General features: G+C 48.6%; 1 protein-coding gene across 1 annotated transcript in view; it reads right to left on the bottom strand.

The window, feature by feature from the left end:
- Positions 1-22,189, bottom strand: part of TCP11L1 (t-complex 11 like 1) — a 233,844-nt gene that overhangs the window by 143,414 nt on the left and 68,241 nt on the right. The gene's annotated exons all lie outside the window — the stretch shown is intronic.

Below are 22,189 nucleotides of genomic sequence, written 5' to 3'. Positions count from 1 at the left end.
TCTAGTTAGGGTCAGATTTTACACACACTAAACCACAGAAATTCAGCAGTTATAGTTATCGTAAGTAACCATAACTCGCGCCCTAGCCATGCACTGCTAATTACACCACATATTATTCACTCATGACATCTTCTATGACATCATTGATAATATTGCTGCAACATTTGCAGTGAAATTATTGAGGAGAAAACTGTGCATGGCAGGGGTGCGAAATACAGTTATCGAAGGGCACGGGTTATAGTTACATGAGATATGGGGGTGGTATTTTTCCAGTGTTTAAAAAATTGGGCTTTTATTTTCTTCCTTCGTTTATCCATACGGCAATTCTTCCATCCGTCGTTCCTGCTCCTAAATCACTTCTCTGCTCCTTTTCCTTAAATTTGTTCTTCTAAGTACAATTTCATTATTCCCCTCACCTCCCTGCCAGGCCCACTTTGCTGCACTGAAACTCCTCTGTGTAGCACTCCAGTACTAGACCATGTTCAAAATGTGCATGAATGGTGATATATAGTTGTACCTAGTTAAGGTTTGATTGCAGCAGATGAAAAGTTAATGGTGTGCATTTAACACACCTTCCTGATTTTCTCTTCTTCAAAGACTGACTGAATGAAGATTTTCTACATGGGACATGTGATATTTATTGTGGGTTGATTGATGCTGTTTTATTGCAAGTCAGTTTCGCACTGACTTGGTCTTTGCCTCTAGAATCCAGAAAGATCTTAGCTAATAAATGTGGAAGTCCGGGTCGTTCAGAGTCTTTTCCTGCATACATGGCCATAGGGGAGAAGTTCACTAAGGAATTAATGTGCATACTGGTAGATACAGGGATTTGCTGGCTATAGAAAGAAACAGCTACGGTTGTAATGACATTTTATGACCGGCAAGATGCCTTGAGTTGTTCGCCTGTGCACTTCACACCATGAATGACGTTTATTTTACATTATTGTGCCATGCTTGTGGGATTTTGAATTTATTTTAAAGTCAGCATACAGACCACTAATAACTTGTTTATCTGAAATCAGTGGGAGCAGGGGGCTCCTTCAAGGCACACATTACGCAGGGCACTTTACACTTCTGTTCTAGGCATCTTTCATTGTTCTAGTACATTTTCTGTCTAGGGAAGGGAACAAACACAGCTCAATATGATGGTACAGGAAACTTTGTCAAATGTCAGGCCTTGTTTCAGAACCATAGCTTTCAAGCTTCACTTCGACATGGAGGCAGTAAAATGGAAATGAAAATGGAACCTGGTAATTTGGGTCAGTATAATGAACATGTTCCATTTCAGTATGCACGCTCAGTACTGTTCCATACACCTGTTTGTCCTCAAATTGTGCTGTCTACAGCACAAACTCGGAAAAGCAGAGAAAATGGCTCTTAAAGATTCGGAGCTGCACCGCCTGCTGCTCATAACATACCTAGTAGAATTTCCGTCTTAATGTAGTATGTTCTATAGGCTGCTCAGTGTCAGCAAAAAAAAAAAGGCAGAAGTAGTTTCATTCACTACAGCTTCAAGGGTTCTAGTTAATTTTCGTATCAGTTTACTATTAAAGACAGCACCTAAGTAGGGGAAGAAACCTTTATTGAAATCTGTGTATTGCTCCCATGCCGTTTCAGTATAGTCGACAATCGGGAGAGCTCTCTGTGGTCTATTGTGTACTAGATGAGTATTTCTATGATAATCAGGAGGGGCTAGGAAAACAGGTGGCAGAAGGAATGCAATGTAACAGGTGCCATCCCAATCCAGAGGTAAGCGTATATATGCGGTATGACCACAAATGAAGTAGGAATGACGTGAAGCTTTAAACGTAGACTTGCCCTTATCACTGAATTCGACCACAGTAGTACATCTACTATGACCCAGGTGTACTGAACCATTCTTTCTGACGCATAATTCACCCTTGACTGGAAGTACGGACATGGCGGGCAAGACTGGTTCCGTTTCGGATTCAACACTGAGAATCATGAGGTTAAGTGTAAAGTTACCTAATCCATATACTTCATTTTCTAGATCAGTTCCAGTTCTTTTGGGGAGACCCTCCTTGTCAGGGAAACATACTTTATGCAAAACAGTGTTCAGGTTTCCCCATACCCAGTTACCCTGGTAAACTACAGAATCTGAATTCAAGGAATTAATCAGACTAAAGCATGCGCCACAGGATCCATTGTGTGTGAATGGGTACGGAAAAAGAGGCAGCACTCCTTTGTATTTCTGATAGGGAGGGAGTCGGCCACATATCCAACAATCAGTAGCATTGCTGGTCTGATGGGAATGATGTAACATACTAATGAATGTATTGTTGCGCAGCGCAAGTCTGTAAGACAGCTCGTGTGGGGGCAGTTCACTAAAAGAATGCTCGGCAGTGACGTTGAAGGGAGAATTTGCACGCTTGAAAATAGGGTAGTATATATGTAAAAGCACACTTGCAGCAATAATCATAAGGCTGGGGAGGAGCCAAGATGGCGACCGGAGCGGACCTGTAGGCTCCCGGCTCCGCGAGTCTTTTTCTGCCGTGCTGAAATCCTGCTCTCAAATCCTGGCACACTTGACGGTGGACTGTGTGCGAAACGGCGCTAATCTCGGCGGTGCTTTCCCGGACCCGCGATCCGCCCGGCAGCCGAAGATATTCGCCTCCTGGCTCCTGACCCTGGACCCCACAGACGAGGATTCCTCCTGCCGTGTCCCGGGGACCTGCTGCCGGCCGGAGCGCTCCGCCGGCACTGGCTGCGGCGGAACCAGAGTGACTCCTGAGCGGCGCTTCTCAGCTCGGCCGCCTGGGGCGGCGTGTGGCAGACGGCGAGAGGACTGGGCTTACGGAGCTGTTGTACCCCGTCGCAGCGGAGCCTTTGTTGGAGACGGCAGGTACGGGAGGAGACTGTCCGGCCATCTTGGGTCACGCATTGCCTGCGGACCCCGTGCCTCGCCGCCCGAGGACGCTGAGGGTCGCCTACATCGAGCGGAATAATTTTTAGACACGGTGCACGGCCCTCGGATAGCAGCTAAAAGGGGGGGCGCCAGTGCTCTCCTTTCACCGGCGACTGTTGATTCAATCTGTACATGATGGCGGAGTGCGCCGCCAGGTTTTGCGGTGAGGTGCGCCCGTCCACGCCAGCGACCGGTGCCGCCCTGACGACAGGAGTACCTGAGACTCGAGGGATCCCCCGGGGAACTAAAACCCGGGGGCAACAGTCTGAACCCTCGCTTGGAACCGTTCTGTCGGCCTTGCACGATCTCCGCTCGGAAGTCCGCCGCAGCTACCTGGAATTGGGGGACAGGCGGGACCAAATGGCGTCTGTGTCGGGACGGTGCACTACTGAACCGGAATCGCAAAGTTGCCGCCTGTCGCCGCCTGCACCGTGTCAGGAGTCTGCGCTCTCCCTCGCCTGTTGTTTAGCTGAGCTCGCTGTGTACTCCGCTGCTGCTCAAGACCCTCAGCTTGAAGATTCTACACGGGACACTTTGTTTCCCCTCCCAACGCAGTGTGCAACATTGTGGCTGGATTCCCTGTCGTGTGTGTCTCGAGGACTGTCTGGGACGTTGCAGCTGCCTATTCCTCCTGCGCTGAGCCTCTTTTCTATCCTGCTTGTAACAACGTGTGCTCTTGGTGGGATTATGGTACATTTTGTTAAACTCGTAAGACTCCCTGATGACTCCTCGCGGCCATTTTGTGCTTTCTTGTTGATGACCTCCTCCCTCCTGCCATTTTACTCCTTTGTCATGTGGTGGGCGGGCCTCTCTTGGGTGGCGAGTCTGGGGGTGTATCCACGTTCGGGCCAGGGCTAGGTCGATGTGCGGCCATGTTGGTTCTTTGTCTTGGTGGGGGCGGGCATTTTTCATGCGCTTTGTTTTTGGGTCTGTCCGAGGTCGGGTCGGGGCTAGGTTCTCCATGTACTGTCGGTTGCTGGGCTGGTGGGACCGGGGTTGGAAGTTGTACATTCTTGTCTAAAGTCGCACATGTTGCAATGTTTTTCCCAAACTGCTTTTGCACTAATAACTGGCTCTCAACAGCCGAAAATTGTGTGGGGATTGTGTTTCTGACTGGGGTACCGGGAATGTTCTGATTGGCTCCTCCTCCCGCTTCACTTGTAGTCTTTGAGGGTCGCAGATTAGGATGGCCTTTTCTCACTCTCTATATTCTGCGGTGACGTCTTTATTACTTTTCCTCCTTTTTCCTTTCTTCTTCTTTTGCTTGACCTACATTTCGGGTTCTTTATGGGGCGACAGGCACATTGTCGGGGGGGGTAGGCCGTAGCCTCCGCGTTGGTGCAGGGTGGGGGGGTAGATTTAATTTCTGTTTTTAGTTCTATGGGCCTTTTCTTTTACTTTCCTGCGCTTTCTCATGCTGTCTTCCTTTCTGGGTCTGTGATAGGGGATGGTTGGGAGTGGGTGGCACTGGAAGTGGCACGAGTGTGGCTCCTGCTGACCGTTTTGTTTCTTTATTGCTTTGCCGCTTTGACGAAGAGCTTCACGTAATTGATATTATTTCTATTGTTGCCTACTCATGTGGACTCAATGTACGGACTCGGATCTCCTTTATACCTATCCTTCATTGACTTTTCTTTCATCAAAAACTTTAAAATTTGACCTTATTGATCCTTCTCCCTGGCGGCATGTCCTTTCCAGTGTAATTGTGATCAATTGCTGTCGTAATGTTTGTTGCCGCCGGAAGGTCGTAATGCTGACACCTGTGCTCATAAGTTTTGTGGCCGGCCGGATGGTTGTAGGCCCGTATTTGTACTTCTGCAACATGCACAATAAAGGTCTTCAAAAATTAAAAAAAAAAAAAAATAATCATAAGGCTCAGAAAAAACATAATCAATAAAGTCACGATACAGTGGCTGCGGAGAGATTTGCAATATTCACGTTTCTTGAGCTGTTTCTGTCTATCTCTCTCTCTCTGTTGGGGTCTAGGGGATACATGTCAGAAAACACGTTCAACCGATTCACCTAGGGGAGGACTTAAACAATTAAACTGTCTGACTTGCTAAACCTCAATTTCAATTTATACTCCTGCTGTGGAGTTTTCTCTATCAGGGGAAGTTTAGAGTCACTAGAATCTGGACAGTCCTTAGAGGGGGAGAGTGAGTCAGTCTCTGGCAATGCACGAAATTTCTTCACGTGACTTGAGTGCAGCCACCCTTTCCTGCCTTCGACTTTGACTGCTGTCCGGGTGGTGAGAAGAACCAACTTCGGCGCCTGCCAGCGGGGCTCCAGCGGGCTCTTCCTGTCGAAATTTCTTATAAGTACAGTATCTCCTGGAACGACGTCGTGCGGTTTCACCTCGGTGTTGTCGGGAAAGGCTGCAGCTACCTGTGAACGACATGATTGTAGTGCAGACATCAAGGAGGCAAGGTAATCTGTCAACATATTACAATCGACATCAGTGATTTTTCTAGGCAAAGGCGTCCCCCACATATTCGGTGGTCTACCAAAGACCACCTCGTACGGGGATAGCCCTGTTCTGGAATGCGCGATCATTCTCATATAAAAAAGGGCAACTGGCAAAGCTACAATCCAGTCGACACCCTTCTCCTTACAGATTTTTGCTAGACGAGTTTTCAGGGTCTGATTGTGTCTCTCTACGAGACCTGCTGCTTCGGGATGTCGGACACAGTGGAACTTCCATTGGTAGCCAAGCAGGAGTGATACCTGCTTCATTAGCTCGGACGAGAATGGCTGACCGTTGTCTGAGTATACGACACGGGGCAAACCATATCGAGGGAAGAATTCACGAACCAGCTGCTTGGCAGTGGTCGGAGCAGTGTAATCTGGGACTGGATATGCTTCTGTCCAACGGGAGAGTGCACATACGACTACGAGGACATATTTAAAACCTCGACAACGTTCCATCTGAATATAATCCATCTGGAGGACTTCAAAAGGGTGATCGGGAAGATGAAAACCACCTTGTTCTACGGGAACGCCTTTACCTGGGTTGAACTGACAACAAATCATGCAAGTACGCACTTTCTGTTTGGCTGCTGCTCGTAAGTGTTTATTGAACCAGAGATGTTGAATACTGTCTAACATAGCTTTTTCTCCTAAATGTGCTGGACTGTGTACTGTATTAATGATAACTTGAACCATAGAATCGGGGAGAAACCATGTGGATTTTCCTTTCGTCATCCATCCTTGATCTGTCTGAGTCCCTCCTAGTTCGATCCATTTCTTAATTTCATCTGGTGTAGCATGTGTCTGTATGTCAATTACATCTAGGGCGGGATCCTTAACTGTCATGCAATGTGTCGGTGTCCCAACTATTGTCTTTGTCAGGTCAGTGGTGTGAATCTGATTCTGAGCTGTATGTTTTGCGGTTCGGTCTGCCAGGTCATTACCCTTGGAAATGGTATCGGTAACTTTTGTATGTGCCTTGCACTTCATGATGGATATTGCTGTAGGTAGATGTATTGCATCTAACAGAGTTTGAATGAGGGGACCGTGTTGTATCTTGGCACCGTGAGAAGTCAAAAAACCTCTCTCTCGCCAGAGGACACCGAAGTCGTGAACAACTCCGAATGCATAACGGGAATCTGTGTATATGTTAACTCTCTTGTTCTCGGCTTGAATACAGGCTTGTGTCAGAGCGATGAGCTCTGCTGCTTGTGCTGACAGGGTGTCAATACAACTGGTTTCTATGACTTCAGTTTCTATGACTTCAGTTTCTGTGGTGACTGCGTAAGCGGCCACTAATTCTCCTGTACTTGTTCTCATACATGAACCATCCACATAAAGTGTCAGGTCTGGATCTGGTAATGGGGTATCTGTCAAGTCTTGTCTGGGTTTCGTCGTGATAGTAATGACTTCAATGCAATCATGTGCCAATGGGTCTGTGTCAGCTAATGGCAAAAGTGTGGCAGGATTTAATGTGTTACAACGTCTAATTTCTATGTGTGGCTGAAACAATGTCAATTCATAACCTGTCAATCTTGCTATAGTCAAGTGTTGAGTCTGTGTTCGATTTAAAAGAACTTCCACAGAGTGTGGAACTTGCACTGTTAATGGATGTCCTAACACTATTGAATCACTTTGTCTAATTGCTAGAGCTGTTGCTGCAACTGATTTCAAGCACGCAGGCAGAGCCTGGGCTACTGGATCCAATGTACTAGAGAAGTAAGCACACGGTTTGTGTGAACCTGCTTGTTCCTGCGTGAGTACCGATAATGCAGTACCTTCACGTTCTGTGACAAAAAGTGTAAAAGGCTTACTGTAACATGGTGTTGCTAAAACTGGTGCTTGTCATAAGGCTTTCTTTAAGTCATCAAAAGCTTGTGTATGTTCCTGAGTCCAAGGGAGGACAGTCGAAGACGCTGCCTCCTGTGTTGTTAACTGAATGATTGGTTTTGCTAGAAATGCATACTGAGGAATCCATTGTCTGCAGTAAGAAGTGAGGCCTATAAAAGCCCGCACCTCCTTTTGTGTCTTGGGTGGTAACATGCCTGCAATTAACCGGATGCGATCAGGCGTTAGCTGTCTCCCCCATTTGGACAGCAAGTGGCCTAAGTAAACAACTTGCTGAACACAGAATTGCAGCTTCGAAGGGGATACCTTATGCCCCTTGTCAGCCAGGAAATGTAAAACCGTCAGTGACGCTAGTTCACATTCATGTTCGCTTCGAGCGGTGATCAGCAGGTCATCGACATACTGGAGCAGCGCAGTGTTTTCAGGCATATCTATACTGTCGAGTTGTCGTTTCAGTGCTTGGCTATAGATGCTGGGGCTTTCTGTGAATCCTTGAGGTGCGCGTGCAAATTTGAAGCTACGTCCATTTAAACAGAATCCGAAAAGGTATTGGCTTTCCGGATCGATAGGGACACTAAAGAAGGCGTTCTTCAGATCAATAACAGTAAAGAACGTCGCTTCAGAATCGATGGCTGTGAATAGAGATGAGATATCTGGGACCACAGGATACTGCGGTACAATGCACTTATTCAATTCGCGCAAGTCAATAACTAATCGGTAAACAGGTGGTGCATTCGGATCTGTACGTTTAAGAATCGGAATGATAGGAGAATTACATAAATTCGAGTTGGTTTCTACAACCACTCCTTGTGCAATGAGCTCTTCAACTATTCTCAGTAAAGCCACTACAGCATCTGGGGGTAACTTGTATTGTCGAATTCGTGGTAAGACAACACCTGGCTTAAGTGTGACTCGATACGGTGTAATGTGCATACAACCTACATCAGTGGGGCCTCGCGCCCATAAATGTGCAGGTACATTCTGTAATCGGGGATCAATATCTCTCAACACATAGTGACCTTTAAAGTCACGTAGAAACAACCGTACTCCTTCCGGAGAACAGCAAATAATAGCTCCTAGGGCTTTCAGAGTCTTGATACCTAACAAGTTTTCTGGACATGATTTAGTGAGCAATAAATCTGTAGTACGTGTCAATGGACCAACTGCAAGGGGAAGTGGTTGCGATACTTCATTAATAATAGGCTTGCCTGAAAAACCAAGGGAAACATTCTGCGAGCCTCAGAGGGGTGCCCCTGGGACCTCGTCATGACTTATCGTTGTTCGGCTTGCCCCTGTATCGATTAAAAACTTTCTGTCTTTCCCTAATACTTGACTGTGTACATAAGGACCCTCTTAATCTACAGGAACCTCAATAAGAGGCAAGTCAACTTCCCTCTCTAGGCTCTTTCATGTGTAACGCTGGTAATCGGGATAATCGGTCTGGGCATACTGGTACATTTGCTGTGATGCGTGTTGAGTTGCAGCAATCGGTTGGGGCTGTGGTACAGCTACTGTCTGTACTGTCTGTTGTGAAGCTTGCATAGGCTGGATATTCTATGGTACTTGTTGTTGGACCTGGTCCTGTCTAGGAGGACGCGGTCTCTCTTTAGTCTTTCCAGTAAGTATATTATGTTTCAAAACTGCACAATCGTTTATATAGTGACCTGGCTGTTTACAATAGTTACAGTTCCCTTTAACAGGAGCTGCTGAATTATTTGACTGTGTCGTGCCCTTTTTCTGACCGTCAGCTGGAACTGACTGAGCGACTAACATCTTCATTTTCGTGTCTTTCATGCGTCTCTGTTCGTGTTCATGTTCCTCTCTAATTCTGTTCTGGTGATACTGTAACATTTGTAACATTTGTGAAGGTGTATTAGCTTGCCATGTGCTCTCGACTTTCTGTACACGATTCTTAACTTGGGGCAGTGAATTTTCAACTAGCTTTGTGACGAAGAGATGTGGATATGACTCGCTACTCGCTTTCAGGCCACTATTAATACCAAAACATTTTTCAAATCGGGAATAGAAATCACTAGTGTCTTCATCGGGTTTCTGTTTGCAGGCTGAGATTGCATCCCAGTCCTCCTTTTTAGTTGCTAATAAACGTGGCAATACTTGCACTAACAATCCTGGTAATGCTTTAGATTTGTCCCCAAGCCCTGTTCTTGGGGTTCGAGTCTTGTCTTCATCTTCTAATGCAGCCCAATCTATCTTTTGTTCTCCTACTTCCCAATCTTTTTCCTTGAGTTTCTCGTAAATACCGGCAGGCATTAACACTTTTAATATTTTCATAATGTCAGGGTAGGTGTAATCCCCCATGAGTAACATATCTTTGATTTCGCGGTGGAAACCTGCTGGGTCTTTGTCGTGACTGGGCACTAATTTCTTCATTTCTAACAGTTCCATTTTCGTTATGGGCGTGTACACAAACACGCGTCTAAAAGAATTATCAACATTCTGGACTGGATCCACTTCTCGCAAGGGGTTCTGTCTGTCTATGTAATACATTTTCCTATCTATGGGTGGAGCTGAAACAAAACGTGTATCCAGAAAAGCGTTATACCTACGTCGGTGTTCTAGAATTACTTTAATCAGGTCAGTACCTAGACCTCTCCACTGTGGTGAGAGTAGTTCTATTAAAATATCAGGCAAGGGACCTGGATCAGAATGTTGGCCTTTGAATAATGTAATGAGATGCTGAACCATATAGATACCAGCTAATTTCTGTTCGTCGGGGGAAAGGTTTAAAAAGGTCTGCACTAAACCATCATCACTGTATTTATCAGGATCGTCAGTCCATTGTACGGCTGACCTGGCCAATTCTTGTTCATCCATGGAATGGAGTACATGGTACCCCATGCGTTCTTGAAGTATTCTATCAGCGGCCTGGAATAGATGTTCGGGAGTTTTCGTATTTGACATGGCAGCTTGAAAGATTCTTTTACTTTCCGGACGTCCCGGACGCATTGAATTATAGGGCCGTCCCTTACCTACATATGCTATCATTTCTTTGGCTTGCATTTGTGATTGGCCCGTGGCCGTTTCTTGCTGTTCCTCCTCCTCCGAAAATTCATTCTTATCTGAATCTATTTCTGGTTCTTGCGATCTCCTTTCATGTATTTTTATTACTGCATGTCTGATTCTTTGGTACATGTTTTTTATACAACTCTGTTTGCACCCGGCCTATCCTGTTCTCTTATTAGGCAGTTTATAAAAAACCGTAATATCTTGGCTTGGGTGTCAACTTTCTGGTAAGCCATGGCCTTGCCAATACTTTCAGGGCCCTCCCCTGTTTGAACAAAATGATATATTCTGTCTAAAGGATCAACCATTCCTGGCAGTAACAATAAAAAGTTTGTAACTCGTCGTAAACGTACTGATGCAAGCATCATTCTGTCGTCATTTTTACCGGGTACTGGGTCATATCTGCAGTCTGCGAGACGTTCTTTAAGTATGTCATAATCGGGTGCTTGAGGTGTACGTTGTTGCGCTAAATCCCTATAGGTCATTCTATGTGCTTGTGGTGGCGTTTGAAAACTTGTCGCACCTCCCGAGGTGCCAGGTCCAAAAGGATTTATTGGGTGGAGGGTCGGAAGAATAGGTGCAGGAAGGGTTGGGAGAACAGGTACAGGGGGTGGAACGGGAGAAGGAGTTTGTTGCGGAGGTGGGAGCGCATTTTGTCGGGGTGGGGTACCATCAGCGGGAAGTGCTTGAGCACGTCTATTTACATATGCGGGAGCTACGTCGTCTAGATAGGAAGAAAGGAATACGTCCTTTGCTGTCTTGTGATGTACTTTAGTCGGGAGCAGTGGAGGGGGCAGATCCTTCGGTATTTCCGGGGTGGCCTTAGGTACTCCCTCGGTCAGTAGAGGATACATACCGTTCATAAGAGTGTTTCGTTGTCGGTCTACTTGTTCTGTTTTTACTCGTATCCCCTCCTCTACTAGTACATTTTCTTGGACTTTTTCTGAATCCTCTTTATGTTTCTCAGCTTTCTTGAGTGCTTTCTCTGTGCGCCTGTGCGATTCTTTACGCCATAGTTCAATGGCGTCCTTCTGTGACTGTCTGGCTTTCTTTTTCCATAATGCTTCTTCTACTCTCATGATGCACGCGGCATCCCATGTCCCGCTAGCGGGCCATCTTTGATTTTCCACTAGATCCTTAGTATAGTCTACCCACAAATCGAGATATAATACAGCGTCTAGGCCGTGCTTGTGGTACATAAAGTGCCCTGGAGTGTCCCTAGGTGGAACAGGCACTGCTTCTTCTAGAATCCCTTTTCTAGTTCCTATCTGTCTTAGTTTGGAGAACAGCGGCATGTTTCAGCCGTGCTACTCTGGACTTGCTATTTACTCGAATTTGAACACAACTAATACAGTAAAACACAATAATGCAGATCGGACAATCACTCATACCACGACATATAAAACATACTAAAACATTTCAGAACGAACAATAATGATTAGAATAAAACTAGCTGATATCATTCTGGATATACTGCTAAACAGTACAGATACACTGTTAAAACAGTGCAGACCAGGTCTGCGTACCCAAACCCGTCTTGACCGGCACAAATTAATGCGCTCGTCTAGATGCGTCCCCAGCAACGGTACTCACCGGGAAGCACGGAACAGAAGGCCTCGGAAACTCGACACTGGACTGGACTGGACTCGTGACGTAAGCACTTCGGAACTTCGGAACTGGTGGGCCTCCGGATACCTCGGATTTTGCTCTCTCAGCTAGGCTCTGGTCGGGATCCTCCGCACTCCTCACCGCCTCGTCTGGGTGTCGATCGCAGCCTCAGTCACCTCCGTTGGCCTGAGGGAGATACAGGAAATCCTGCGGGTACGCGTAGTTGTCCGTCAGCGCTGTGGCAGGGGGCTAGGCCTGCAACGCACCGCCGGCGCGTAAGGTGGGGGAGGGGTCCCTATTCGGGCGCCAAATTATGTGGTAAATTTTAATTACCTATACGGAATTTATGCGGTAAAGTTCAATAAGAATAACTCATTAAAATAAGAAGGAAGAATCCGTGGTATCTGAGGTTTAAAAGTGGGTTTTAATCCTTAAAAAGGAATTGGTTCGAACCAAGGTACAGTACAGGAGCCCATCACCACGAGGGATCAGGGTAGAAATTGGAATGAACATGTACAATGAATTATCATCGAGAAATCATATATATAGTCATTTCATACAGTAACATTGAATGCAGAAGGCGTAACAGCTGAGAGAAAACGAGATAAGAACAGAAATACGTAACAGTAGGCGTGCACTAGTGCGTACACGGAGGTGTGTGCTAGAAACGTCACATGAAGGTGTCATAAGTGGGTGGATCCCTAGAAGGATCCTGCAGAGTCAGCAAAAACATGTGGCATAGATGCGCGTGCAGCAGCATGACGTATGATTGACGTGTAACTGGAGGGTGAAGGGGACTTGACATTTAGCCCTACATGTGGAGGCAAAAGTCTGGAGTGTCAGAACAACCTAATCCCAAATCATATCTGATATCTTGTGTTTGAGGAACCGTATTATCTAGAAGGAAAAGGTCTCTCGGGCAGAGGCTATTCTATACCGACTATTAATGCGTGTATATGCAACTGCGTGTCTACGTGTAAAGCAGGGGCCATGGGCCTAACATGGTAACGGAAGCTATGAATTAGTTGCATGGAGACAGAAAGGCCGGGCCCTTTACTCTGCAGCTGGGAAGGATGTTTACCTAAACTGCTAGACAGGAATGTATTTTTCGAGGAGCGGAGCAGATAACTTGAAGGCTGAATACGGTCTTGGCAGGCTGGCAGGCTGAGCCAGGCACCGCTGGCCGCGCAGGGAGTGAGTGAAAGGTCATGGGTACAGATGCGAGTCCGGGCTGCAGCTTCCAGAGACAGAAGGCAGGAGAAAGCTTGAATGGCAGAAAACAAGGCCCAACTCGCCATGGCTGAAAAACGTGTAAAGTACACCACATAAAGACGTTAGCAAGGCATACTTAGGAACGGAATATTCGACCCATTCATGGTGGATCTGAAAGAGGACATGTTAACGTTGGACGCAAATGTATTTGCGTCTTCATAGCTAGAAGTGGAGGGAACTTACATGTACTGGAAGCGGGTACATGGAGCCGTTGGGGTCTACGATAGGGGACACAATTGACCATAATTAATATTACCTCAGGTATAACAATATGCGAGCTGGATGCCCCTCTCACCCTGGAGGAGGTGGGAGATGCAATCTGGGCTATGATGGCTGGGAAAACACCCGGGCCGCATGGTCTGCCTGCCGAACACTACAAAGCAAACGGGGATATTTTGGCGCCCCTGCTTCTCCAGCTGTACAATACTGCTATCAAGGATGGCTCGTTTCCCCCGTCATTACGGGAGGCGTTCCTGGTTTCTTTGCTTAAACCCGACAGGGACCCCACAGACTTGGGCTTGTATAGGCCGCTGGCAATGCTCAATGCGGATTACAATGTCTTCGCCAAAATTCTGGCAGAGCGGTTGCCGGCGGTGGTCCCCCATTTGGTGCATTCGGACCAAAACGGGTTTGTGCCAGCGAGATCCACATCCCTAAATCTCAGGAGGTTCTTCAGGGTGGCGACAGAGGCGACCAAGGAGTGGCCCCGAGCGGGGTGCCTACTGACCTGGAGAAGGCCTTTGATTGCCTGGAGAGGGGGTACCTGGCTGAAGTGCTCTTGACCTCGGTGGGGGTTTCCTACAGATGGTTCAGCTCCTCTACACTAACCCTACAGTCCGGGTGCGGCTAGGCCCATACATCTCTGATGCAGGAGCGGTGAGTCGGGGCACTCGGCAGGGATGCCCCCTGTCCCCACTGTTGTTCGCGCTGGCTGTGGAGACCCTAGCGGCGGCACTGAGACAGGATCTGGGAGAGGGAATCCCCCAGAGAGATGCGACCCATCAGGTCTCGCTCTATGCTGACGACTTGCTGGTGTTTGTTAAAGATATGACACGCATACACGAGGGTTTGGCTTCCTTGCTGGACCGGTTTGCGGTTATCTCAGGCCTCAGGGTCAATGCGGGCAAGTCGACCCTTTAGGCGTTTAATTCCACGACAGGGGATCTGGGGTATTGCATGGACGGCACGAGGGTTGGATGGCAGGCTGACACGTTCAAATATCTGGGGATCCAGATCTATATGCAGCCGGCTGATTTTTTTTTACGGTAATTTAGGACGGGCGACGGTGGCCCTTAGTGCTCAGATTTGCTTCTGGTCCTCCCTTCCACTAACTACAACGGGCAGGGTGGCTCTCGCTAAAATGGCATGCTCCCCCGACTCCTGTACTACTTTCCCAATTTGCCCCTCTATGTCCCGGCCTCCTTCTTTTCGTCGCTTAACGTGACACTGAGGGAGTTCATCTGGGGCACGTCCCGGCACCGCCTGGCGCTGGCAAAGTTGTTTCTGCCGGCCGATGGGGGAGGGCTAGCTGCTCCCTGCTTTGAGCATTACTATCTGGCCGCGCAACTCCAATGGTTTGCCCGCTGGCTGGCGGATAAAAACAGAGACGACACGGTCACGGTTGAGCCGCCGTACTCCCAGGAGTGTGTCACTCAGCTTTTTCACCCCCTGGCGGCCCCTGCGAGGCCCACTCCGCTGTTGCTGGCGTATAAATGCTTCCGCAGAGCCCTCATCCTTACTAGACGGGTGCACCCGTACGCACCGGCAATACCCCTGGAGGGTTTTCTTTTCGGAGAAGGGGTCCTCGCGCGCCCTATGTTGGCACACTGGGGAGAAGCGGACATTCAGACGTTGGGTGACCTCTTGCGAGACGGAGCGTTGGTGGCGTATGAGACGCTGGTCATCGAAGACGGGCTCCTTCCTGGGGGGTTCCTACTGCACCGCTCCATAGTGGCGAAAATGATTGCCCGGTGGGGAGACGTGGTGCTGGAGCCTGAGCAACACTTGACCATGCAGTACCTACATGTCATGGGGAGGGGCAAACACATGATTCGCTGGTTTGCCGGGTCGTTACGGACACACGCAGGGGTTAGCCTAGCTCCGCTCAGGGGCAAATGGGAGTGAGATTTGGGTCGGCAGCTCTCTGATAAGGAGTAGGAGAGGCTCCTCAGAAGCCCGGCACGCATCCCCAGAAATCTACGCTTCCGTCCGATACAACTGTATGTAGTTCATAGGGTCTACCTCAGGGCCTGTTCTAGGATTTTCGGGGCCCTGGGCAAAAGGAAATGCGCGAGGCCCCTGAAATTTATTTAAGCTACACCTTCTGGGCTCGGGAAGCTGCTTTGTGCAGACTCCACCTGGGCCGCAGCTCCTTCTCTCAGCAACCGTCAAGCACCTCTTTTGGCATTGCATTGGCATTGTGGCATACTTGTATAGCGCGACCTGTCACCACCAAGGGAATCCTGGCGCTTTGACCCATAATCAAGCGAAAACAGTAGCTCAGCCTATCCTAGGAAAAAGGTGAGTTTTCAGAGCCTTTCTAAAAGCTAAGAGATCTTCAAGGCTTCTCAAGGATATTGGCAGAGAGTTCCAGAGTTTGGCTGCCGCTACTCTGAACGAACGGCCGCCCATCCTCACTCTCTGGAATCGCGGAACTACCAGTAGCCTGGACGACGAGGAGCGTAGAGCTCGAGATGGACGATACCAGGCAAACATTCGCCGCAAAGGAATTGGGCCCAGGCCATGAATAGCCCTGAACACAATACACGCTGCTTTGTAGCGCACCCGCAGATGGACCGGCAGCCAATGAAGTTCTCGCAGCGCTGCCGTAGAAGAGCTATGGTAGGGGCGAGAGAGGGCGAGTTTGGCAGCAATGTTTTGCACCCTTTGCAGCTTGCCCAGAAGTGTTAGCGGGGCCTCCAGAAGCAGTGCGTTACAATAGTCAAGTCGACTTAGGATGGTACAACGCACTACTTCTGGTCTGGCTTGCTCAGGGAGGAGAGGTAGAACCTTACGCAGCATACGAATCAGCATCATACATGTGGAGGTGGTCTTATTTACATGTAGATCCAGCTGCAAGTTGGGCCCAAAAATAACGCCCAGATTGCGCGCTGATTGTGCAGCTGACACCGTCTCTGAGAAGGACGGAGGCCAGAAGTCAGCTGGGAGATCTCGAGGAACTCGATCGGTGGAGCAGTGCAAGACCTCTGTCTTGGTTCCGTTGAACTGTAACGAGTTCAAACGGAGCCATTCCGCTGTCGCCTGCATGCACCGGTGAAAAGTCTCCAGTGTGACTGCATCCTGTCCCTCCAGGGAGAAGACCAGCTGGGTATCATCCGCATAATTAAATGCGGAGATACCAAAGGATTTAATGAGCTGGACTAGAGGGCGGAGGTAGATATTAAAGAGTATAGGGCTGATGGCTGAGCCCTGGGGTACTCCTTGTCCCACTCTCCGCTCCTCTGAACTGAAGGGGGGTAACGAAACCCGTTGTTGACGGCAGTCCAAGTAGGAGATTAACCAGTCCCTGGCCTTGTCTTTGACCCCGCATTCTTCCAGCCTAGAGATCAAGGTGGGATGGCTGACCGTGTCGAACGCGGCCGACATGTCGAGCAGCACCAAGAATGCTGCCTGACCACTGTCGACTCGCGCCCGCAGATTGTCTAGCACGGTCACCAGCGCGGATTCCGTCCCATGCGCTGGGCGAAAGCCGAATTGCATCTCATCCAACCAGGTGTTCCCTTCTAAAAAGCCGGACAGAGCGCGGGTGACCAATTTTTCCATGATTTTAACCGGAAAAGGAAGCAGGGAGATTGGCCGGTAATTAGAAAGGCATGCAGGGTCGAGCGTAGGTTTTTTTTAAAAGCGGAGATATCACTGCCTTCTTCCAGCAACTTGGTACAATACCTGTCTCAAATGACTGGCAGCAGATGGCATGCAAGGGCTGGAAGAGATCCTCTTGAAACACCTTCCATAGTTTTGGAGGAAGAGAATCCAGAGGCGAACCAGATGAAATCGTAAGGGCTAAATCGCCGAACTCCTTCAGAGAGGGAAGGGGAAAGCTACTCAGCTGGGGTCGACTGGCCTCACTCGCCGGAGCTCCCAAGCTGAGAGCCGGCTCCAGAGAAGAAGGAAAAGGACTACTCTGCTGGGGTCGACTGGCTGCAATCGCCGGAGCTCCCAAGCAGAGAGCCTGATCCAGAATGGGAGGGGAGGAGCTACTCAGCTGGGGTCGACTGGCCTCACTCGCCGGAGCTCCCAAGCTGAGAGTCGGCTCCAGAGAAGAAGGAAAAGGACTACTCTGCTGGGGTCGACTGGCTGCAATCGCCGGAGCTCCCAAGCAGAGAGCCTGATCCAGAATGGGAGGGGAGGAGCTACTCAGCTGGGGTCGACTGGCCACCATCGCCGGAGCTCCCAAGCAGAAAGCCGGGTCTAGAGAGGAAAGAGAGAGACTGCTCGACTGGGGTCGACTGGCCACAATCGCCGGAGCTCCCAGGCAAAAAGCCGGATCCAAAGAGGGAGGGGAAGAGCTACTCAACTGGGGTCGACTGGCTACAATCGCCGGAGCTCCCAAGCAGAGAGCCCATTTCGGACTGAAGGTGTGAGAATTGCGTGGGGGCTGAGAGTTAAACCTGTGTGTGCTAAAGTGCTGACAATGGGCGTCCTGCGGAGTCTCTGAATGGACAGCCGAAGAGGTGTCTCCCTCTCCAAGGCCTTCTCACACCATCCCTTAGAGGCCCCAGGAGGGGGCCCCCTCAAGCCCAATTGTAAAGAGACGCATTTCTTTCACTTTGATCGGCAGAGGTACACAAGGACTGGTGGGGTGTTGCCATTGTGCGGGCCCCATCCTGGTAGGCAGAGTGCGAGGCCCTGGGCAGCAGCCCACTCTGCCCATGCCTAGCGCCGGCCATGGCCTACCTCATGCCTGCGCTCATTAACAGATGCTTCTGCCGTGCAGACGTGTCATGCCCCAGGTGTGGGGAGCTGGATGCAGAAATTCTTCATCTTCTATGGCACTGCCCCAGGTTAGGCTCCTACTGGAACGCAATAGACGAGTTGCTCCGCAGATGCACTGGGCGCACTATACCCTTTGACTGGCCGGAATACATCTTACACCCAAAGACAGGGCATCTCCCCGCTTTTTGGACCTGGGGATGGTGGTTGCCACGCGCCTCCTTAGGAGGCGTTGGAAGGCGAGCGACCCCCCCGAGTGTACAAGCGTGGACCTCCTGTTTGCAGGCATGGCCTCGAGCGGAATGGACGGCCATACGAAGAGAGGAGACGGTGGGGCTCCGTAATGAAACTATGGCGGAGCGTTGGGAGTGCATGTTGAAGGCCTTACAGTCGCTTGGTGAAGCTGGAGACTCAGGCGCCATGGGGAGCTAAAAGGCGCCCTCAGAGATTGTGGTGCACCGTGGGCTCTTTTCCAGGTCTTGTGGGTGGATACTGATGTTTTTATCCTTTGGGGTCATGCTGATCTGAGGTGTAGGCCCAAGTGTGGCTGGAGTGTGTGTGTGCGCTGGGGGGAGGGGTGGTGGAGAACTGTCATGTGACAGGGTTGTTGATTATGCCGCCATTGTTTCTTCTCTTTTTCCTGTTCCTTGTTTGCCCACTGTTGTTGTAGTGGAGTCATGTTTATGCACAAGTAGGGCGATGGGTGGATCCACCCCAAACATTGCTATTGCCAACAAGCTTAGTGCGCGGATAGCCATGGACCTGAACTGGGGCAGCTGCCCTGGTACTATACGCCTGTGCCAGTAATGGGCGATTATCCTTTTCACCTACCCTGCTCGTGCCATAGACTTCTCTGTCTATATGCTATGATGTTGCTGGCGGTGTATCTAACATGCCCAATTACTGAGATGACACTGTTGAAATGTCCAATGTGCTGTGGACCTTTGTTTGAAATGTCAATAAACAGATTTGACAAAAAAAAAATCTGAGAAAATTGCTTAGAGTTAGGGGCTGCCCTGCTTGGACACAGAAGGTTCCTATGTAGTAAAAGTAAAGCAAATTCCAAAGTGTTTTCTGGACTGGATTTAATGTGACTCACAAAAAGACAGGATGTACTTACTAAACACAGGGCATTTTAGAACAAGATTTATTCTAGTTATGCAGAATCAAGAGATTAAGTAACTGAATACCTGTTTGACAGCAAAAGAAAGCTCTCTCAACATGCATACTCAAAGAACATATTACCTTGGTACGTAATCTACTTCAAATGAAAAGATGTAAATGATCTACAAAACAGATTTCACATTTTTAAATGGTATCAATTTCATATAGTCACAGCAAAAACAAGAGTGGCAACGAAGTAGCCCTAAACCAAATGGGCTCAACATACTGGGGCCTATCCACAAAGATAGATTCAGCCATAAACTTGAGCTTACGACTGAAAATACCTTGCTATTGAAATGAAATGAAATGAAAATTGCACTTGTATAGCGCATAGCTACCCGGAGGCCTCGCAGCGCTTGTGAATGATTACTTAGTGCGGGCTTGGGGTAGATTAGCAGGTGTTAGCAAACAGGTGCGTTTTCAGGGCCTTCCTGAAGGACATGTGGTTGTTGTGTTCCCGAAGAGAGAGCGGGAGGGAGTTCCAAAGTCTCGCCGCCGTATGAGAGAAAGAGCGGCCTCCCCAGCGAGCTTTCTTGATTTTGACGGACGTTGCCAGCTGGAGAGTGCAAGAGCGAAGGGGACTGGACGGGACATATGGCGTGACCATAGGGTGTAGAATTACAGGGCCCGTTCGATGGAACGATTTGTGTAACATACACATGGCTTTAAATTGCACTCTTGCCGCCACAGGGAGCCAATGGAGTTCCCTCAGGGCGTTCTTAGCTGACTGCCAGCGGGGGATGTTGTAGAGTAGGCGCGCCGCACTGTTTTGTGTGATTTGGAGCTTCTGAGTAACGGAGGTCGGGACTCCCATATAAAGAGCATTCCCATAGTCCAGGCGGGAGAGTATCAGGGCCTGGACCATGACCCTCCTCGCCTGGAATGGGAGCAAAGGGAGCACCTTCCGCAGCATCCTCATTAGCCCAAAACAGGTGGCGGCCGTCTTAGTAGCCTGGACCGAAAAGTCAAGTGCTCTATCGAGCCAGATCCCAAGGCTCTTTATCTGGGACTTGGGGACGGGGAAGGAGCCTAAACATGGAGGCCAGATGGATGCAAGGGCAGAGGGAGAAGGGTTGCCCAGTAAGATGATGTCTGTCTTCTCCCCATTAAGCTTTAAGCAGGAAGATTGCATCCATCTGGCAACAGCCTCTAGACAGGGGCCTAAGGTGGGGGACGATCCCTCAGAGTGGTCTAAAGAGACCACCAATTGGGTATCGTCCGCGTAGGTGACAATACGCACACCAAAGTGATGGACTATCCTGTCTAGAGGTTCCATGTAGGCATTAAAAAGGGTAGGACTTAGGGAAGAGCCCTGGGGGACCCCGCACCTAAGTGGGTGTTTGGGAGACACCCCTTCACCCTCAAAGACTTGAAAAAAACGCTCATCCAGGAAGGATGTCAGCCACTCTGGGGCCGCGCCCGACACGCCCAAGCCCGCCAAACGATGTAATAACGTGGCATGGTTAACCGTGTCGAACGCGGCGCTGAGGTCTAGTAGAATGATGGCGACTTTTCCTCCCCGATCCAGCACGGCTCTCGCTTCTTCCGTTACCGCAAGGAGGGCGGTTTTGGTTCTGTGCTGAGGACGGAAACCTGTCTGAGAGGCACGCAATAGGCTATTGGACTCTAAATAGTCCATTAGGATGTTATTCACGTGCCTCTCAAGCAATTTACTCAGCCACAGAAGAAGAGAGATGGGGCGATAGTTTGCCCAGTTGCTCTGGTCGAGGTTGTTTTTTTTTTTAACAAAGCCTTCACCATCGCACATTTCCAGGATGGTGGAACAGATTTGGAAGAAATGGACGCGTTAAGAACGTCTAAGATGACTGGACGAACGACGTCCAAGACCTTGATGAGGGTCTGAGGAGGTGCTGGGTCGTTGGGAGAGCCAGAGGTGATCTTAGGGATCAGTTTGTTTAGTCCAGGGGTGTCGAGAAGTGGGATTTCCTCCCGCTTACAGGGAATAGAGGGATCAGAGGTGATGAGGGATTTTGGATCGTCCGTAGTGATGTTAAATGAGGAGTATATGGCCTGAATCTTTTGAGAAAAAAAGACGGCCAGATCATTACAACGGTTTTGAGAGCCTTCAGCAGAGGGACGCTCAGCCGGAGGCGAAATAAGGGATTTAGCGATTTTGAAGATTTCCCTGGGGGCATTCGCCGCCGCATTGATTTTCCCTTCATAGAATTAGGAATTCACAAAGTAGTTTTTGGAAACCATACATGCATTTAATACTACAGTTTTCTGTCATGAGTGGGGATAGAACAATAATAGTAAATTCCACTTAAGTGGGAAGTTGCCTTTCAAAAGTTTAGCTTGCCTTGGAAGTTTAGGAACCCCCACGAACTGTTACATTTGTGTGCATTTCCCAACACCTATATTTAATTTCTCCCTGGAAATGTTTGGAGATTTACTATACCAAATGGTTGGAAGCACCAGCCTTCCATGACTGGAAGGGATCACCCCCAGATTTACTCCACAGGAACAAATATTTTTCTCTGGAGTAAAAAAGTGTATTTGAAAAGAATATTTCATTCTCACTTTGTGAACAGCAAAAACGGACCCGTATGGTAGATTTACATTTTGTTTGCTCACTCCTTCTAAATATCCCTTGTCGAAACCGTAGTTAAAACCCCCTACTCATTAACCACAAGGTAAGGGATGATGGCTCAGAACCCTAACTATTTCAATTTATTAGTCTTTCTTCTATACAGCGTGATGTTGCTAACACCTGATGACCAGCAAAGCAAGAGTCATTTAATGTAAAGATGAACTGTTTCATAATGACCCAAAATCAATATTTGTACTGAACATGGAATTTTAAAAAAAGTGTTATTCTGTGTGGCTAGGAAAATTACCAAAGCAGTACCTGAGAGGCTGCAAAATCTATTTTGTAAAGACAAAAAGTACAACACAATCTATTACACG

Source organism: Lissotriton vulgaris, chromosome 2_1 (genome assembly GCF_964263255.1).
Source record: "Lissotriton vulgaris chromosome 2_1, aLisVul1.2, whole genome shotgun sequence".
Taxonomy (NCBI): domain Eukaryota; kingdom Metazoa; phylum Chordata; class Amphibia; order Caudata; family Salamandridae; genus Lissotriton; species Lissotriton vulgaris.
The sequence above is the reverse complement of the archived record's forward strand: the minus strand, read 5'-3'. Positions and strand labels throughout refer to the sequence as shown.